General features: G+C 49.2%; 1 long non-coding RNA gene across 2 annotated transcripts in view; it reads left to right on the plus strand.

Moving 5' to 3' along the window:
• The window catches only part of LOC140411124 (uncharacterized), a 129307-nt gene extending 113231 nt beyond the window's left edge, over window positions 1-16076 (plus strand). Inside the window, exons 2-4 of one of the 2 annotated variants that reach the window (XR_011940827.1) lie at window positions 10503-10599; window positions 10708-10819; window positions 14862-16076. This is a non-coding gene — a long non-coding RNA (uncharacterized lncRNA). The remainder of the gene's footprint in view (window positions 1-10502; window positions 10600-10707; window positions 10820-14861) is intronic. The other variant, XR_011940826.1, reaches the window with a different exon arrangement.
• The last annotated feature ends 2945 nt before the right edge of the window (window positions 16077-19021 follow it).

The following is a 19021-nucleotide window of genomic DNA, read 5'->3' on the forward strand; positions in this document are numbered from 1 at the left end:
AGAGTGATTACAGATTGGATTCTAATCGAAGGGTTCAAATGGTTTATATATAGAATAATGGACAACGGGAGTGAATACAGACTGAAATCTAATAGAGGAGATCAGATGGTTTACATAAAGAATAATGGATACCAGGGAGTGATTACAGACTGGAATCTAATTGAAGGATTCAGATGGTTTATATATAGAATAATGGATACCTGGGAGTGATTGCAGACTGGAATCTAATTGAAGGATTCAGGTGGTTTATATATAGAATAATGGATACATGGGAGTGATTACAGACTGGAATCTGATCGAGGGGTTCAGATGGTTTATATATAAAGTAATGGATATCTGGGAGTGGTTACAGATTGCAATCTAATCGAGGGGTTCAGATGGTTTATATATAGAATAATGGATATCTGAGAGTGATTACAGACTGGAATCTAATCGAGGGGTTCAGATGGTTTATATATAGAATAATGGATACATGGGAGTGATTGCACACTGGAATCTAATCAAGGGGTTCAGATGGTTTATATATAGAATAATGGATACCAGGGAGTGATTACAGACTGGAATCTAATCGAGGTGTTCAGGTGGTTTATGTATAGAATAATGGATACCTGGGAGTGATTGCAGACTGGAATCTAATCGAGGAGTTCAGATGGTTTATGTATAGAATAATGGATACCTGGGAGTGATGACAGATTGGAATCTAATTGAGGGGTTCAGATGGTTTATATATAGAATAATGGATACCTGGGAGTGATTACAGACTGGAATCTAATCGAGGTGTTCAGATGGTTTATATATAGAATAATGGATACCAGGGAGTGATTACAGACTGGAATCTAATCGAGGTGTTCAGGTGGTTTATGTATAGAATAATGGATACCTGGGAGTGATTACAGACTGGAATCTAATTGAGGGGTTCAGATGGTTTATATATAGAATAATGGATACCTGGGAGTGATTACAGACTGGAATCTAATCGAGGTGTTCAGGTGGTTTATGTATAGAATAATGGATATCTGGGAGTGATTGCAGACTGGAATCTAATCGAGGGGTTCAGATGGTTTATATATAGAATAATGGATACCTGGGAGTGAATACAGACTGGAATCTAATCGAGGTGTTCAGGTGGTTTATGTATAGAATAATGGATATCTGGGAGTGATTGCAGACTGGAATCAAATCGAGGGGTTCAGATGGTTTATGTACGGAATAATGGGTATCTGGGAGTGATTACAGATTGGAATCTAATCGAGGAGATCAGATGGTTGATATGTAGAATAATGGATATCTGGGAGTGCTTACAGACTGGAATCTAATCAACGGGTTCAGATGGTTTATATATAAAGTAACGGATATCTTGGAGTGATTACAGACCTGAATCTAATCGAGTGGTTCAGATGGTTTATATATAGAATAATGGATATCTAGGAGTGATTACACACTGGAATTTAATAGAGAGGTTCGGAGGGTTTATAGATAGAATAATGGATATCTGGGAGTGATTACAGACTGCAATCTAATCGAGGGGTTCAGTTGGTTTATATGTAGAATAATGGATATCTGGGAATAATTACAGATTGGAATCTAATCGAGGAGATCAGATGGTTTATATATAGAATAATGTCTATCTGGGAGTGATTGCAAGCTCAAATCTAATCAAGGGGTTCAGGTATTTTATATCTCGGATAATGGTTATCTGGGAGTGATTACAGCTTGGAATCTAATCGAGGGGTTCAGATGGTTTGTATAGCGCAGCACGGTAGCATTGTGGATAGCACAATTGCTTCACAGCTCCAGGGTCCCGGGTTCGATTCCGGCTTGGGTCACTGTCTGTGCGGAGTCTGCACATCCTCCCCGTGTGTGCGTGGGTTTCCTCCGGGTGCTCCGGTTTCCTCTCACAGTCCAAAGATGTGCAGGTTAGGTGGATTGGCCATGATAAAATTACCCTTAGTGTCCAAAATTGCCCTTAGTGTTGGGTGGGGTTACAGGGTTATGGGGATAGGGTGGAGGTGTTGAACTTGGGTAGGGTGCTCTTTTCAAGAGCTGGTGCAGACTCGATGGGCCGAATGGCCTCCTTCTGCACTGTAAATTCTATGATAAAGTAACAGATATCTGGGAGTGGTTACAGACTGGAATCTAATCAAGGTGTTCAGATGGTTAATATATAGAATAATGGATACCTGGGAGTGATTACACACTGGAATCTAATCGACTGTTTCAGATGGTTAATATATAGAATAATGGATACCTGGGAGTGATTACAGACTGGAATCTGATCGAAGGGTTCAGATGCTTTACATATAAAGTAACAGATATCTGGGAGAGGTTACAGACTGAAATCAAATTGAGGTGTTCAGATGGTTTATATACAGAATAATGGATATCTGGGAGTGATTACAGATTGGAATCTAATCGAGGAGATCAGATGGTTGATATGTAGAATAGTTGGTACCTGGGAGTGATTGCAGACTGGAATCTAATCGACGGGTTCAGGTGGTTTCTGTATAGAATAATAGATACCTGGGAGTGAATAAAGACGAGCATCTAATAGAGGAGATCAGATGGTTTATATAAAGAATAATGGATACCTGGAAGTGATTACATACTGGGATCTAATCGAGGTGTTCGGATGGTTTATATACAGAATAATGGATATCTGGGAGTGATTACAGACTGGAATCTAAGCCAGAGTTTCAGATGGTTTATATATAGAATAATTGGTACCTCGGAGTGATTACACACAGGAATCTAATCGAGGAAATCAGACGGTTTATACATAGAATAATGGATACCTGGGTGTGATTACAGACTGGAATCTGTTCTTCCACATTCCTCAGAACCCTGCCATTGACCCTGTAATCCGCATTCAAATTTTTCCTACCAAAATGAATCACCTCGCACTTAGCAGGGTTAAACTCCATCTGCCATTTTTCGGCCCAGCTCTGCATCCTATCAATGTCTCTTTGCAGCCTATAACAGACCTCCACCTCATCCACTACTCCACCAATCTTGGTGTCATCAGCAAATTTACTGACCCACCCTTCAATCCCCTCCTCCAAGTCATTGATAAAAATCACAAATAGCAGAGGACCCAGCACTGATCCCCGTGGTACACCGCTGGTAACTGGTCTCCAGTCTGAAAATTTTCCATCCACCACCACCTTCTGGCTTCTATGTGATAGCCAGTTACTTATCCAGTTGGCCAAATTTTCCTCTATCCCACACCTCCTTACTTTCTTCATGAGCCGACCGTGGGGAACCTTATCAAACGCCTTACTAAAATCCATATATACGACATCAACTGCTCTACCTTCATCTACACACTTAGTTACCTCCTCAAAAAATTCAATCAAATTTGGGAGGCAAGACCTACCCTTCACAAATCCGTGTTGACTATCCCGGATTAAGCTGCATCTTTCCAAATGGTCATAAATCCTATCCTTCAGGACCTTTTCCATTAACTTACCGACTATCGAAGTAAGACTAACCGGTCTATAATTACCAGGGTCATTCCTATTCCCTTTCTTGAACAGAGGAACAACATTCAAAGAACAAACAAAGGACAAAGAAAAGTACAGCACAGGAACAGGACCTTCGGCCCTCCAAGCCCATGCCGACCATGCTGCCCGACTAAACTACAATCTTCTACACTTCCTGGGTCCGTATCCCTCTATTCCCATCCTATTCATGTATTCATCAAGATGCCCCTTAAATGTCACTATCGTCCCTGCTTCCACCTCCTCCTCCGGCAGCGAGTTCCAGGCACCCACTACCCTCTGTGTAAAATCTTGCCTCGTACATCTACTCTAAACCTTGCCCCTCGCACCTTAAGCCTATGCCCCCTAGTAATTGACCCCTCTATCCTGGGGAAAAGCCTCTGACTATCCACTCTGTCTGTGCCTCTCATAATTTTGTAGACCTCAATCAGATCACCCCTCATCCTCCGTCGTTCCAGTGAGAACAAACCAAGTTTATTCAACCGCTCCTCATAGCTAATGCCCTCCATACCAGGCAACATTCTGGTAAATCTCTTCTGCACCCTCTCTAAAGCCTCCACATCCTTCTGGTAGTGTGGTGACCAGAATTGAACACTATACTCCAAGTGTGGCCTAACTAAGGTTCTATACAGCTGCAACATGACTTGCCAATTCTTATACTCAAAGCCCCGGCCAATGAAGGCAAGCATGCCATATGCCTTCTTGACTACCTTCTCCACCTGTGTTGCCCCTTTCAGTGACCTGTGCACCTGTACACCTAGAGGTCCACAGATCAAAGCCAAAGGCTCTGCAATCTCATCCCTTGCCTCCCAAAGAATCCTAGGATACATCCCAGTGGACTTGCGGACCCGAAGGATTTTCAAAATTGCTAATACATCCTTCCTCAGAACATCTACTTCCTCCAGCCTACCTGCCTGAATCATACTTTCATCCTCAAAAACTTGGCCCCTCTATTTTGTGAACACTGAAGAAAAGTATTCATTCAACGCCTCTCCTATCTCTTCTGACTCCATGCACAAGTTCCCACTACTGTCCTTGACCGGCCTTAACCTCACCCTGGTCATTCTTTTATTTCTCACATAAGAGTTAAAAGCCTTTGGGGGTTTCCTTGATCCAATCCACCAAGGACTTCTCATGCCCCCTCCTAGATCTCCTAAGCCCTTTTTTTTTAGCTCATTCCTTGTTACCTTGTAACCCTCAAGCGACCCAACTGAACCTTGTTTTCTCATCTTTACATACGCTTCCTTTTTCCTCTTGATAAGATATTCAACCTCTTTTGTGAACCATGGTTCCCTCACACGGCCATTTCCTCCCTTTCTGACAGGGACGTACCTATCAAGGCCACGTAGTATTTGTTCCTTGAACAAGCTCCACTTTTCATTTGTGCCTTTCTCTGATAATTTCTGTTCCCATCTTATGCTCCCTAATTCTTGCCTAATCGCATCATAATTACCCCTCCCCCAATTATAAACCTTGACCTGCCGTATGGCCCTATCACTCCCCATTGCTATAGTGAAAGACACCGAATTGTGGTCACTATCTCCAAAGTGCTCTCCCACAAACAAATCTAACACTTAGCCCGGTTCATTACCCAGTACCAAATCCAATATGGCCCCACCTCTTGTCGGCCTATCCACATATTGTGTCAGGATACCCTCCTGCACACACTGTACAAAAACTGCCCCATCCAAACTGTTCGACCTATAGAGGTTCCAATCAATATTTGGAAAGTTAAAGTCACCCATGACAACTGCCCTGAGACCTCCATATCTATCCATAATCTGTTTTGCAATTTCTTCCTCCATATCGCGATTACTATTTGGGGGGCATTTAGAAAACTCCTAAAAACGTGGCCGCTCCTTTCCTATTTCTAACTTCAGCCCATATTACCTCAGGAGGCAGATCCCCCTCGAACTGCCTTTCTGCAGCCGTTAAACTATCCTTGATTTTCTGCTACTACTCCACCTCTTTTATCGAGGGGTTCAGGTGATTTATATAAAGAATAATGGACACCTGGGAGTGATTACAGACTGGAATCTAATCGAGGGGTTCAGATGGTTTATATATAGAATAATGGACACCTGGGAGTGATTACAGACTGGAATCTAATCGAGGGGTTCAGATGGTTTATATATAGAATAATGGATATCTGGGAGTGATTACAGACTGGAATCTAATCGAGGGGTTCAGGTGATTTATATATAGAATAATGGATACATGGGAGTGATTACAGACTGGAATCTAATCGAGGGGTTCAGGTGATTTATATATAGAATAATGGACACCTGGGAGTGATTACAGACTGGAATCTAATCGAGGTGTTCAGATGGTTTATATATAGAATAATGGATACCTGGGAGTGATTACAGACTGGAATCTAATCGAGGGGTTCAGATGGTTTATATATAGAATAATGGACAAATGGGAGTGAATACAGACTGGAATCTAATCGAGAGTTTTGGATAGTTTATATATCGAATAATGGATACCTGGGGCGAAATTCTCCGGTATCGGCACGATGTCCGCCGACCGGCGCCAAAAATGGCGCTAATCAGTCCGGCATTGCGCTGCCCCAAAGGTGCGGAATCCTCCGCATCTTGGGGGGGCCCAGCCCTAACCTTGAGGGGCTAGGCCCCCGCCGGACTGATTTCCGCCCCGCCAGCTGGTGGGAAAGGCCTTTGGTGCCCCGCCAGCTGGGGCGGAAATGACATTGCCGGGCGGTGCATGCGCGGGAGCGTCAGCGGCCGCTCACGGCATTCCCGCACATGCGCTGTGGAGGGAGTCTCTTCCGCCTCCGCCAAGGTGGAAACCGTGGCGAAGGCGGAAGGAAAAGAGTGCCCCCACGGCACAGGCCCGCCCGCGGATCGGTGGGCCCCGATCGCGGGCCAGGCCACCGTGGGGGCACCCCCCGGGGCCAGATCACCCCGTGCCCCCCCCCCCAGGACCCCGAGCCCGCCCGCGCCGCCTTGTCCCGCCGGTAAGAGAGGTGCTTTAATCTACGCCGGCGGGACAGGCATTCTAGCAGCGAGACTTCGGCCCATCCGGGCCGGAGAATCGCGGGAGGGTGGCCGCCAACTGGTGCGGCGCGATTCCCGCCCCCGCCGAATCTCCGGTGCCGGAGAATTCGGCAACCGGCGGGGGCGGGATTCACACCAGCCCCCGTCGACTCTCCGACCTGGCGGGGGGTCGGAGAATCTCGCTCCTGGTTTTGATTACAGACTGGAATCTAATCGAGGGGTTCAGATTGGATAGCCAGTAGATTGCCAGATTTTAGTTGACAGCTTTGTCTCACACCTCAGCTGTCCACTGTTTCATTGATATGGGAATAGTATATTTCTTGTGGTGTCAATTATTGTACATTGGAGGATGTTGGAGTAGGAGGAGGATATTAAATACAGGCATAGATCCATAACAGATGACATTGTGTCAATTGCCTGTTATGCTTCTTGCAAGATATTCAGCTCCAATGACTGCATGAGGACTGAAATGTGTGCAGATAGCATACTGACTGTCACAAGTGAATCAACCTGCTTTGTGTCAATGCCCATGTCCAGTCTCACCCCCTCTCCGTTTCATACCTAGTGTTACTAATGTCCATCTCTGTGCATCCCCTTATGGCTGCAAGGACTAATTGCCTTAAATAGGCCTTTCATCAGATCAAGCAATTGAGTAAATAATTGGAGGGGGAAAACATTGTGGGCGAGAGTCTCCACTCCCGCGCCGGTTGGGAGAATTGCCTGGGCCGCCAAAATTTCCCGGGACGCCGGTCCGACTCCCTCCCGCGATTCTCCCAAGCAGCGGGAAGGGCCCGGTCGAGTTCCGCAGGCCGGAGAATCGCCGGAGACACCCAAAATGGCGATTCTCCGGCACCCCTGCTATTCTCAGTCCCGGATGGGCCGAGTGGCCAGGCCAAAACGGCGGGTCCCCCCCGGCGCCGTTCAACACCTGGTTGCTGCCGTCGGGAACAGCACGCGAACGCTGGGGGGGCGTCCTGCGGGGGGGGCGAGGGGGGATCCTGTACCGGGGGGTACCTCAAATGTGGGGTGGCCCGCGATCGGTGTCCACCGATCGTCGGGCCGTCCTCTCTGAAGGAGGACCTCCTTCCTTCCGCGGCCCCGAAAGATCCGCCCGCCATCTTCTTGCGGGGCGGACTTAGAGAGGACGGCAGCCACGTCATCTATGCGGCGACGCCTTTACACGGCGACAAGGCCTGGTGCGTGTAGATGACGCGGCCCTGATCCTAGCCCATTGTCGGGGCCTAAATCATTCGGGATCGTGGCCGTTTCGCGCCGTCGTGAACCTCGACGGTGTGGGCATTTCAGTGCGGGAGTGGAGAATCCCGCCCTGTATGTTCACCAGGCAAAAGAGGGGGAGTGAGGCTAATTGAATAGCTCAATCAAAGAATCGGCACACAGACTTAATTCCAACTTTGGGTGACTGGGCGGAGTTTGCACTTTATCCTCGTGTCAGCGTGGGTTTCCTCCGGAATCACCAGTCTTCTTCCACAGTCCGAAGATGTGCGGGTTAGGTGGGGTTATGGGGAGTGGGCAAGGGAGTGGGCCTAGGTAGGGTGCTCTAGCAGAGGGTCAGTGCTGACTCAATGGGCTGAATGGCCTCCTTCTACATTCTCTGATTCTTATTTACCTGTCTTCAGGGATCTATGGTCATAAACACCAAGGTCCCTATTACCTTCCCTTCTTAGTCCTCCCAATATTCATTATCTCACATTTCTTTGTTAAATTCGATTTGCCACTGTTCTGTCCATCTAATCAGTCCGTCTATATCGTCCTGACTCAGTTGTTCTATATCTGTAATATGACATCTGGTGAATGATTGACTCCAAACTGCTATAAATAAATGAACAGATCTGTGGTGGCAGTACTTAAAGTGAGTGAGAGGACACATTGATTCACAGCAATGGAAATATCTGTGTCACTTGGGGCAATCAATTTCTATGTATTTATTTATGCGGGAGATATATTTGAAGTGAGAGCTGTTCAGAGACATGGGCACCAGGTTCATTCCTCAGGTGAGGGTGTTGTCTTACGAGGAAAGATTGAGTCAGATTGACCGAGACTCATTTAGAAGAATGGGAGGTGATCTTATTGAAACTTGAAAGATTCTGAGGGGGTCTGGCTCGGTCATAGAATCACTGCAGTGCAGAAGGAGGCCATTGGGCCTGCACCCACCCTCTGAAAGAGCACCCTGCCCAGGGTCACTCTCCTGCCCTACCCCCCCCTTAACTCCACCTAACCTGCCCATCCTTGGACACTGAGGGGCAATTTAGTGAGGTCAATAAACCTAACCTGCACCTCATTGGACTCTGGGAGGTAACCGGAGCACTCGGAGGAAACCCAGGCAGACACGGGGAGAACGTGCAGACTCCGCACAGACAGTGACCCGAGGCTGTGAGGCAGCAGTGTTAACCAGTGTCAATACTGATGTTGCCCTTTCTAGGGCAAGCTGGAACCTGGAGGAAATGGTTTCAAAATAAGGGGTCTCCCATTCAACACAGAGATGGTGGTGGGGACGGGAGGGGGGGGGGGGGGGGGGGGGAGTGGGGGGGCGGGGGGGGGGGGGGGAAGTGGGGGGGCGGCGGGAGGGGGGGGGAGCGGCGGCAGGGGGGGTTGTGGATTTCTTCTCTCAGAGGGCTGAACGTCTTTGGCATCACAGAAAACAGTGGATGCTGGGCTATCGAATATATGACACGGATCTACAAGAGAGTTGAAGGCAATGGCGGAGTGAGGACAGGCAGGAATAAAGCCACAACCAGATCAGCTATGGCCTTATTGACTGGCAGAGCGGGTTAGAGGGGCCAAATGTTCTTATGTACAAGTAATTAAGAAAGTGCATTAGCACAGTTGTTTCACAGCTCCAGGGTCCCAGGTTCAATTCCCGGCTTGGGTCACTGCCTGTGCGGAGTCTGCACATTCTCCCCGTGTGTGCGTGGGTTTCCTCCGGGTGCTCCGGTTTCCTCCCACAGTCCAAAGATGTGCAGGTTAGGTGGCTTGGCCGTGATAAATTGCCCCTTAGTGTCCAAAAAGGTTAAGTGGAGTTACTGGATTTGTGGGATAGGGTGGAGTAGGGGGTTCTTTGCAAGGGCCAGTGCAGACTCGATGGGCCGAATGGCCTCCTTCAGCACTGTAAATTCTATGATAGCATGCAGCTAGAGCGAACATTTTGGAAAGCAAAGGCATTGTTGACCTTTATTGCAAGAGGGTTTGGAATTTTAAAAAATTTGTTCATGGGGTGTGGGCGTCGCTGGCTGGGTCAGCATTATTGCCCATTGAAGAGTCAACCACACTGTGGATGTGGGGGCCAAACCAAGTAAGGACAATGGACTTCCTTCCCTGAAGGGCATTTGGCGACAATCGGCAATGGTTTCATGGTCAACATTAGACTTTGAATTCCGGATTTTTATTGAATTCAAATTTCACCGTTTGCCGTGATGATTTTCGAACCCAGATGGCAAATCATTACCCTAGGTCTCTAGAATACTAGTCCAATGACAAAACCACCACGCCGCTATCCCCCCCCCCCCCCCCGCAACCTGGCCCCCAAACACAAGAACTTCCTGCCCTACACCTGCGCAGGGTTTTGTTGAGACTGCACCTGTATTAAGGGCAGCACGGTAGCATAGTGGTTAGCACAATTGCTTCACAGCTCCAGGGTCCCAGGTTCGATTCCGGCGTGGGTCACTGTCTGTGCGGAGTCTGCACATCCTCCCCGTGTCTGCGTGGGTTTCCTCCGGGTGCTCCGGTTTCCTCCCACAGTCCAAAGATGTGCAGGTTAGGTGGATTGGCCATTCTAAATTGCCCTTAGTGGCCAAAATTGCCCTTAGTGTTGGGTGGGGTTACTGGGTTATGGGGATAGGGTGGAGGTGTTGACCTTGGGTGGGGTGCTCTTTCCAAGAGCCGGTGCAGACTCGATGGGCCGAATGGCCTCCTTCTGCATTGTAAATTCTATGACATATTACTGCACACAGTTTTGCTCTGAATATTTCAGGAAGGACATACAGGTACTGGAATTGGGAGCAGCACAGAGAAGGTTCACGAGATTTGTCCCTGGAATGGGAGGGTGAGTAAATTGGGCCTATGAGAGGGTGAGTAAATTAGGCCTATATTTGTCTCTGGAGTTTAGAGGACGTTTTTGATGCCTACTTGTGACGATAAGCGATTTTCATTTCACTTCCATTTTCATTGAAACACAGCAGGTGCTGAAGGAGCTTGACAGGCTGGACGCTGACAGGTTGTTTCCCTCGGTTGGGGAATTTGGAACAGGAATTTGGAACAGTTTCAGGATAAGGGGCATTTATGACTGAGGTGAGGAGAAATTTCTTCACTCAAAGCGGTTGCAAATCTTTGGAATTCTCAACCCCAGAGTGTTGTGGATGCTCCATTGTTGGATATGTTGAAGGCTGAGATAGGGTTTGGATCACTCAGGGAATTGGGGTCTGTGAAGTGGGCGGTAAAGTGGGGCAGAGACAGATGATCGGCCACGATCGTATTGAATGGTGGAGCAGGCTCGCTGGGCCATAACCGTAGAATCCCTACAGTGCAGAAGGAGGCCATTTGGCCCGTCAAGTCAGCACCGACCCTCCTAAAGATCACTCCACCACCCGAACCCCATAACCCCACACATTGATTACGGTCAGTCACCTAACCTGCACATCTTTGGACATTAAGGGGCAATTCTGCATAGCCAGTCCACCTAACCTATGCATCTTTGGACTGTGGGAGGAAACCGGAGCACCCGGAGGAAACCCACGCAGACACGGGGAGAAAGTGCAAACTCCACACAGTCACCCGAGGCTGGAATTGAACCTGGGACCCTGGTGCTGTGAGGTGCTGTGAGGCAGCAGTGCTAACCACTGTGCCACCATGCCACCCCGGCTGCCTTGCGCTGTGAGGCAGCAGTGCTAACCACTGTGCCACAGTGCCTGCCCAGGTCCCTGGCGCTGTGAGGCAGCAGTGCGAACAACTGTGCCACTCTGCCACCCCAGCTGCCTGGTGCTGTGAGGCAGCAGTGCGAACAACTGTGACACTCTGCCACCCATTTCCTTTGTTGTTTTGAGTCATGAACGTATTTCCTTGATTTTCAGAATGATTTGAAGAGAAGTTGGAAAACAAAGTGCAAAAAGCATAATTCACCTGCCATTTCTGCTGAAATTTATAGCAGGGGTGTGTACAATGACACATTGGTACTCGCATGCACACCTGTCGTCACCTTTGATTGCTTCTGAATTATGGTCAGCACCTGTTTTGTTGCTGTTTACGAAATGTAAAGCAGCAGCTCTGAGGTGCAGAAGTTTCGAGTGTGAGAGAAATCTCACAAAGCTTACAACCCATCACCATTAGGGCAAGGACATCACCAATCCCACCCACCGAGGCTCTGTGAGGACCATATTCCACCTCCCCCGCCCCCTTGGCTGGTGGACATCGGTAAGTCAAAATCCACAGCCCACACAAAGTGATTCCAAATCCACAGCGATACCGGACCTTAAGACGCCACCTTGCCCCAACCACAATAATCCTGCCAAATCCCCATGCTTCCAAATTCCAGGGCCACCCCCAGTGTCCCTGCTGCCAAGGGTCAGACTGCTCCTGCCCTCGCAAACCCCACCCTCCCTCCCAATACAACCAACTTGCAATTCTGCTTGAAATGTTTATTTATGCCCAACTGGGGCATCTTGGACCCCACCTCGCTGTGTTGTGGCTGAAAAGGGCTTGGAGTTGACTGACGCGCCAAATATGTTTGAGGTCATCTTATTCGCTGCAGTTTATGATAATTGCTGAGCCACTTCAGAGTGTTGTGAAGAAACCAGCCAGGTTTCTGTTGGATCTGGAGTCACAAACAGGCCGGACCATGAGAGAACAGATTTACTTCCCCAAAGCGTTTTTAACAACCGTCTCCGGTTTTTATGACCACCGTGACTGTAGATGGGCTGGGCCCTAATGACTGGCGACCGTGGACTTACAACAGTGGTTTATTTAGCACTCTGAGCAGCTCTTCCTCGCGTGCTCCGGTCGCATGACCCTTTCAGTCGCTGCGTCATCAGGTGCTAACTCGGTCGACAATGACTGATTCTAGCTTTCTCTTCCAGCTTTATTACACAATTGAATTTAGATTCCACTAGCTGCCAGGGTGGGACTTGAACTCATTTCTGCACAGCGTTAGGCCGGGCCGCCTCTGGATTACTCATCTGTTAACATCACCACCATGCTAGCATTCTATTTTCTCTCATTCCCTCCCTTGTCTCTTCTTTTGACTTGTTTCCCTTGTGTCGTGAGGGGCTGGTGTGGTGAAATGAAATGAAAATCGCTTATTGTCACAAGTAGGCTTCAATGAAGTTACTGTGAAAAGCCCCTAGTCGCCACATTCCGGCGCCTGTTCGGGGAGGCTGTTACGGTGTGTAAAGTATAGTCAGTGGGGAGGCATTGATTCGAGTTGCAGGTTGGTGATTGGATGATAAGCATGGCTTGCATTGCAATGTAAGGGAGCCCGGCAGAGCAAGGGTTAACATGGGATTGGAGAGTTACAACACCCACAGTGTGTAGTTTGTGGGCACATTGTCAAAGAATAGTCTAGAAGCCACAGCTAGCCTGCATGGTGAGAGCAACACCATGCAAGACCATACTTGGGACTGGAGATGGTTAAAGTCAACCAATAAATGTGTTCATGTTTAGTCACATAAGCTTCAAGGTCTCATCAATTAGCCACCACAACAGCAGCTTAAAGAACCCATAGAATTATAGAATTCCTATAGTGCAGGAAGAGGCCATTCGGCCCGTCGAGTCTGCACCGAGCTTCTGAAAGAGGACCCTATCTAGGCCCACTCCCCCGCCCTATCCCCGAAACCCCACCTAACCTTTGTACACAAAGGGACAACTTATCATGGCTAATCCACCTAACCTGCACATCTTCGGACTGTGGGAGGAAACCGGAGCACCCGGAGGAAATCCGCACAGACCATGGGGAGAAAGTGCGAACTCCACACAGACAGTGACCCAAAGCCGGAATTGAACCCGGGCCCCTGGTGCGGTGAGGCAGCAGTTCTAACCACTGTGCCGCCAAGCCGCACCGACAGCTGGGTGGAATATTGTCTTTGGATTGGAGGTAGGCAGAGAGATTGTGCCTGCATGGTTGTATTTTTGGATTGTGGACTCGAGGTGCCAGTGTGAGGGAGGGTGATGAGGCTGTGCGAGGGTGGAGGAGGGGTCAAATTGCAAGGCCATATTGTCATGTGAGAGTACCTTTAAGAAATGGGTGTTTATAAATGGGTGTGTATATAAATATCTGTAGTGAGAGTACCTTTAAGAAATGGGTGTTCCTCCTGCAGTGATATCAGAGAGTGGGTGGAGCTGGGCTGTCTGTCAGCTTTTTACTTTCGTTTTTGAGCAGGCTGCAGGGTGTGTTTTAGTTTCATTTTCAGTGTTGGAGCTGGAGCCAGACCAAGCAGGTGTACTGCTGTTCTCTCTGCCATCAAAAGACTATCTCTTGATCATTTGGTGATTTCAGAATTATAAATGTTTTCAGTAGTGACTTTAACCTGATGTGCTCCTGATAAAGGTTTTGTTTTTCAGTCGTATGGATGTGAAAAAAAGGAAAGCTTCAAGGTTTACTTAGTGTTGTAGACTTTGGGGGTTGTATTTGAATTAATGGTTGCTAAGATGTTCACTGTATGTTTTAAAAAGTTTAACGTGAGTTCATAGAATGAACATTATTTTGCTTTAAAAAATACTTTTCCATTTCTGCTGTCCCACACCTGTAGAGTGGGCTGTGTGCTCCCCATACCACAATCTATTAAAAGTTGTGGGTCAGGTGAACTCCATGATACACTTTGGGGTTCTCTAAACCCTGGCCCATCACAATATTCTTGACAGATGGAGGTAAGACTCCATTCAGGGCACAGGGATGAAGTCAGCTGCTCATATCATGAGAAGCAAAGAATGCGCAGGAGATGGCACTGGTTACCCTTGAAGACATGCATTTTGGGACAGGGGGAAAGCTGAAAGGTAAGCACTTGGAAAGTTTAAACCTCACCAGTTTAAATCCCATTGGTATGACACCAGATTTGCGATGCACAGGCGTGGTGGAAATAACCTGATGGGGTCTTCTTGTCATCACATGAGGCAAATTACATCTAAACACTTGATTCTATTATTGCTTTTCTTCTGTCACATTAAGTCATATTTTTTGGTCTCTCTTCTGTGTATCTGCTTTGCTCGAGTTGCTGTTTGCGCTCTGCGCCTCATCCGCTGCTTCTGTCCTTCACTTTCCCTCGATTTCATCTCATCTCTATCTTTATTTTCCTACTCGCTGTTTTCTTCTTCTTCTTCACTGTTTTTTGTTTTTATCTTCCAGTTGGGTGTCAGTGGCTGGTGTGGGAATCACCACGATGGGCCGAATGGCTTCCTTCCGTGCCGCATGTTTCTATAATAACAGCAACCGAGGCCTTCTGAGTTGGATCTTATGCCGACGGACAAATGGATCAGCTTCTCTCAATTCTCCACCATTTCACTGTGCTTCCCCCGATCACCTTTGTCTGTCACAGGCAAACTCAATCTCCTTTCCTGACACCCTCCTCCCTCTCTCTCTCTCTTCCCACACTTGGTCCTCATACATTTACCACCACTTCATCTTCTCATGCCCTGCATTCTCCATAACCTCCTAGATTCCACCAGCAGTGTGGTGCCTTTTTTACCTGCTATAAATATGGCTGTCAATAAGGTTGCCCTTCTTTCTTTAGATATCGATACTATATTGCTTTCAGAGTCGCCAGGTATCAAATGATACCACCCACAAGGGTATCGATCAAAGAGCCAAACAACCAGTTTGTTAGTTCAAGATCAATGGTACTTAATTTACACACAAGATTAACTTACACATGCAACATAAACACTACTAGTTAAACTACACCTAACAACTTTGACAACCTGTACTTAACTTCAGGCACCCAGCTTAGGTCAGAGGAACAGTGGCCTTTGTTCGAATCTGGGTCTATCGGGTCTGGAGAAGTAACTGCTGCTCAGCTGGGCTCAGCCGTCTGGTAGCGGGCGTTGAACTTGGACTTGTTTCTGGTGGTGCTGCACTTGGAGGTGGACGTTGTCAGAGCACCAGATCCAAAAGAGATCAAACACATGGTAGTGTCTCTCTTTATCCTTAGGGAGTTTCACGCTCTTTTGGGCAGTCCTTAGGTTTGGACCCCACTAATTGGGCAGTGCTCGATCACTGCCTTCGATCTGAGCCAATAAAGGGGCAGGTGCCTGAATGGCTGGACGTGTCCGAAGCGGTCATTGACCCTGTTGTTGATGCTTCCTGATTACAGGGAGTGGCGCAGAAATGTCTGGGATTGTATCGGTTACCTTAGTATCAATCTTTTGTCTTACGGAGATGGACCATTAAAATGCTAATCGGTTGGGGGTTTCGATGCTGTCTGGATTCTTTGCTCACAAATATACATTCAGGCTCTGTGCCTGCCTGAATCTTATATTGTCCATATTTCCTTTTAGACTTTGCGAACGTCCATGTTTCTTGCTGTAAGTGGCCATGCCAGATGGCTACACATGTTAATAAAGTTTACTGGCAGTAGTAAAACTTCTTGGGAGTTGTCGAATATATTAATTATAAATGAATTCAAAAGATAATGGGAATCACAAGAGTTTAAAGCGCACTTATCTGTTCTGGAAAACTTTGCTCAAACTTCCACTGGCTGGAGCTGCTTGAAACCTGCAGCGAAAGAGTCTCCGAAGGCCACAGCACAATCCCAACTCCAGCAAACTCATGTAGGCCACACACCCTTGTTTCCAATACTGGCTGCCGGAAAGCAGGAAGGTTAAAAGGGCCCAGTGTAAATGGCAGGCCAGGGAGAAGGAATGGGAGTTGCCCAGTCGGGAGGATTGTGCCAGTAAAGTAGGGGGCTGTGTGCGGAGGGGGCCGGACTTCGGGAAGGGGAGCTGTACATTGGGAGGGGGAGTTAGATATCGCGAGGGGGAATCAGAGATTGGGAGGGGGGGGAGGGTTGGATATTGAGGGGACAGTTGGACATCAGGAGGATTGGGTGGGGTTACACATCAGGGGGAGTGGAGGGGCATGTCACACATGGGGGGGGGGTAGGGGGAATTGGAGATTGGGAGGGTGAGGGGAGTCAAACATCTGGTGGTTTGCGGGTCAGGCTGAGGGGGTTCACGTTGTGGGAGAGGTGGTCAGATCACGGGTTGGTGGGGGGCTGGGGTGCTTAGTTGGATGGGGTGTGGGAGTCCTCTGTGGGGACTGGACTGTGAGGACTGCCCCATGCAGGGCTCGTTTTGGGGTGTTTTAAATAGTTATGCTGAGTTAGAACTGCTTTGTTTTCCTTCTAACTCTTTTGGAGTTACTATTGTATAAAACTGACAAAACCACCCTAAGTTAATGATTTACATTGCTTTGGAAATGGCTCCCAGTCTAGTGCAATTACTGAGGGGAAGAAAGCCCTTGTGGATAATTGCTGCGTAAACCCTTCCCTGGGAACATCCAAGAGAGATCCCCAAGCCTGACCCGCAAACCACCAGATGTTTGACTCCCCTCACCCTCCCAATCTCCAATAAGAAATAAATTAACACATAACAAAGATGGCAGGGTTGGTGATGTGCTGTGAATACAGAATGTGGAGACCCCTGACCATCATCATGATCCTGGGCAATCATGTCTGCATTAAGGTCTGTTGCCTGAGGTTCTTTCGCTCAGGATCATTCAGAACTGCGCACACAGTGATACATCAGGGAGGCGGTGCAAAAGCACCGGGGCACTTTGTTCCAGGAGGCGGTCACGCCCCTTAGAATAGGGTCATCTGATTTGGTCAATGGTCAGGGACAGGAGGATGTAACTGTGGGTAAGGCAGGTAAGAAGGTTGCGGAAGTAGAAGTGGAAGAGCCTCGGGTTTTGGCTGGCTGAGCAAACTGACTATGACACTGTGTGGTAGTATGTATTGGGGGCCATGTGGGACTGGAAGCCCTAATGTCATTGGCTGACAGATCCCGGGTCCTGGTTGGTCGTTGACCTCAAGCTCCGCCCTGAAGGCGGAGTATAAGAAGCCGGAGTCTTCCCCCGCAGGCCAGTTTACTATCGAGCTGCGGGGGAACAGACACGCTTAATAAAGCCTCATCGACTTCACTCTATTCGTCTCACGGAGTCTTTGTGCGCTACAATTTATTAAGCGTGCCTAAAAAAAAGGACTATGGAGCTCAGGATCATTCCGGAATGCCTGAGGATCAGCCCCCACGCAGTGAACGCGGCAGCAGCCTTCAAGCACTGGCAGACTTGCTTCGAGGCCTACCTCAGAACGACCACCGGCCGAGTCTCAGAAGACCAAAAACTACAGGTCCTGCACTCGAGGGTGAGCACGGAGATTTTCTCCCTCATCGAAGACTCGGACGATTTCCAGACGGCGTTCGCAGCACTGAAAAGTCTCTACGTTCGCCCAGTTAAACAAATCTACGCTCGCTACCAGCTCGCGACGAGACAGCAAGCTCCCGGAGAATCGATGGACGAGTTCTACGCCGCGCTGCTGATTTTGGGACGAGCCTGCAGCTGCCCGTCGGTGAACGCAAACGAACACACGGACATGTTAATGCGCGATGCTTTTGTGGCAGGTATGCAATCCTCCCAAATCCGCCAAAGACTTCTAGAAAAAGAGTCGCTAGGACTCTCAGAGGCCGGGCCCTAGCAGCCTCCCTAGACGTGGCCGCGCGTAATACCCGCGCCTACGGCCCCGACCGCGCGGCAACCCATTGGGCCCCGTACGTACCCGTCGCGACAAACCCCCTACCCCCCCCCCCACAGGCGAGTCCAAACGCCGAGTCGCACCGGGGGCGCCCGCTGTTATTTCTGCGGCCAGGTGAAACACCCCAGGCAGCGCTGCCCGACCCGCGCAGCTATCTGCAAGAGCTGCGGGAAAAAGGGCCATTATGCGATTGTGTGCCGGTCCCGCGAGGTCGCCGCTGTCCCGGGAGCACAGGGAGCCCTGCAAGCAGTTTACGCGCCCCAACCCCCCCAGCACACCATGTACGACCCGCAGGCGCAGCCGCTCTGGTCCCGACCACCGCGGTCCCGGGAGAACTGGGAGCCCTGCACGCCGCCTACGCTCCCCAACCCCCCTCCCCGCAGCCCATGTATGACCCGCCGCCGGCGTTACCGCTTTGGGTCCCGGCCAACACTCTCCACGGAGAGGAGGGAGTTTTCCGCGTCCCTAACGCCACCCTAACCCCCACCCCGCGCCCCACGTCTGACCCGCCGGCGCCACCTACTTGGGCCCCGACCACCGCTGTCCCCGGTGAGGGAGCTCCGCGCGGTCCTAGCGCTCGCGTTCCTTGCGCTCGCGGTGAGGGAGCTCTGCGCGGTCCTAGCGCTCGCGGTCCTAGCGCTCGCGGTCCTAGCGCTCCCCAGCCCCCCCAGCACACCATGTGCGACCCGCAGACACCGCCATTTTGGGTCCCGGCCACCACGAGGGGAGGAGGGGCGCCGATGTGCGACCCGCAGGCGCCGCC

The sequence above is a fragment of the Scyliorhinus torazame genome, chromosome 4 (genome assembly GCF_047496885.1).
Source record: "Scyliorhinus torazame isolate Kashiwa2021f chromosome 4, sScyTor2.1, whole genome shotgun sequence".
In the NCBI taxonomy this organism is placed as follows: Eukaryota; Metazoa; Chordata; class Chondrichthyes; order Carcharhiniformes; family Scyliorhinidae; genus Scyliorhinus; species Scyliorhinus torazame.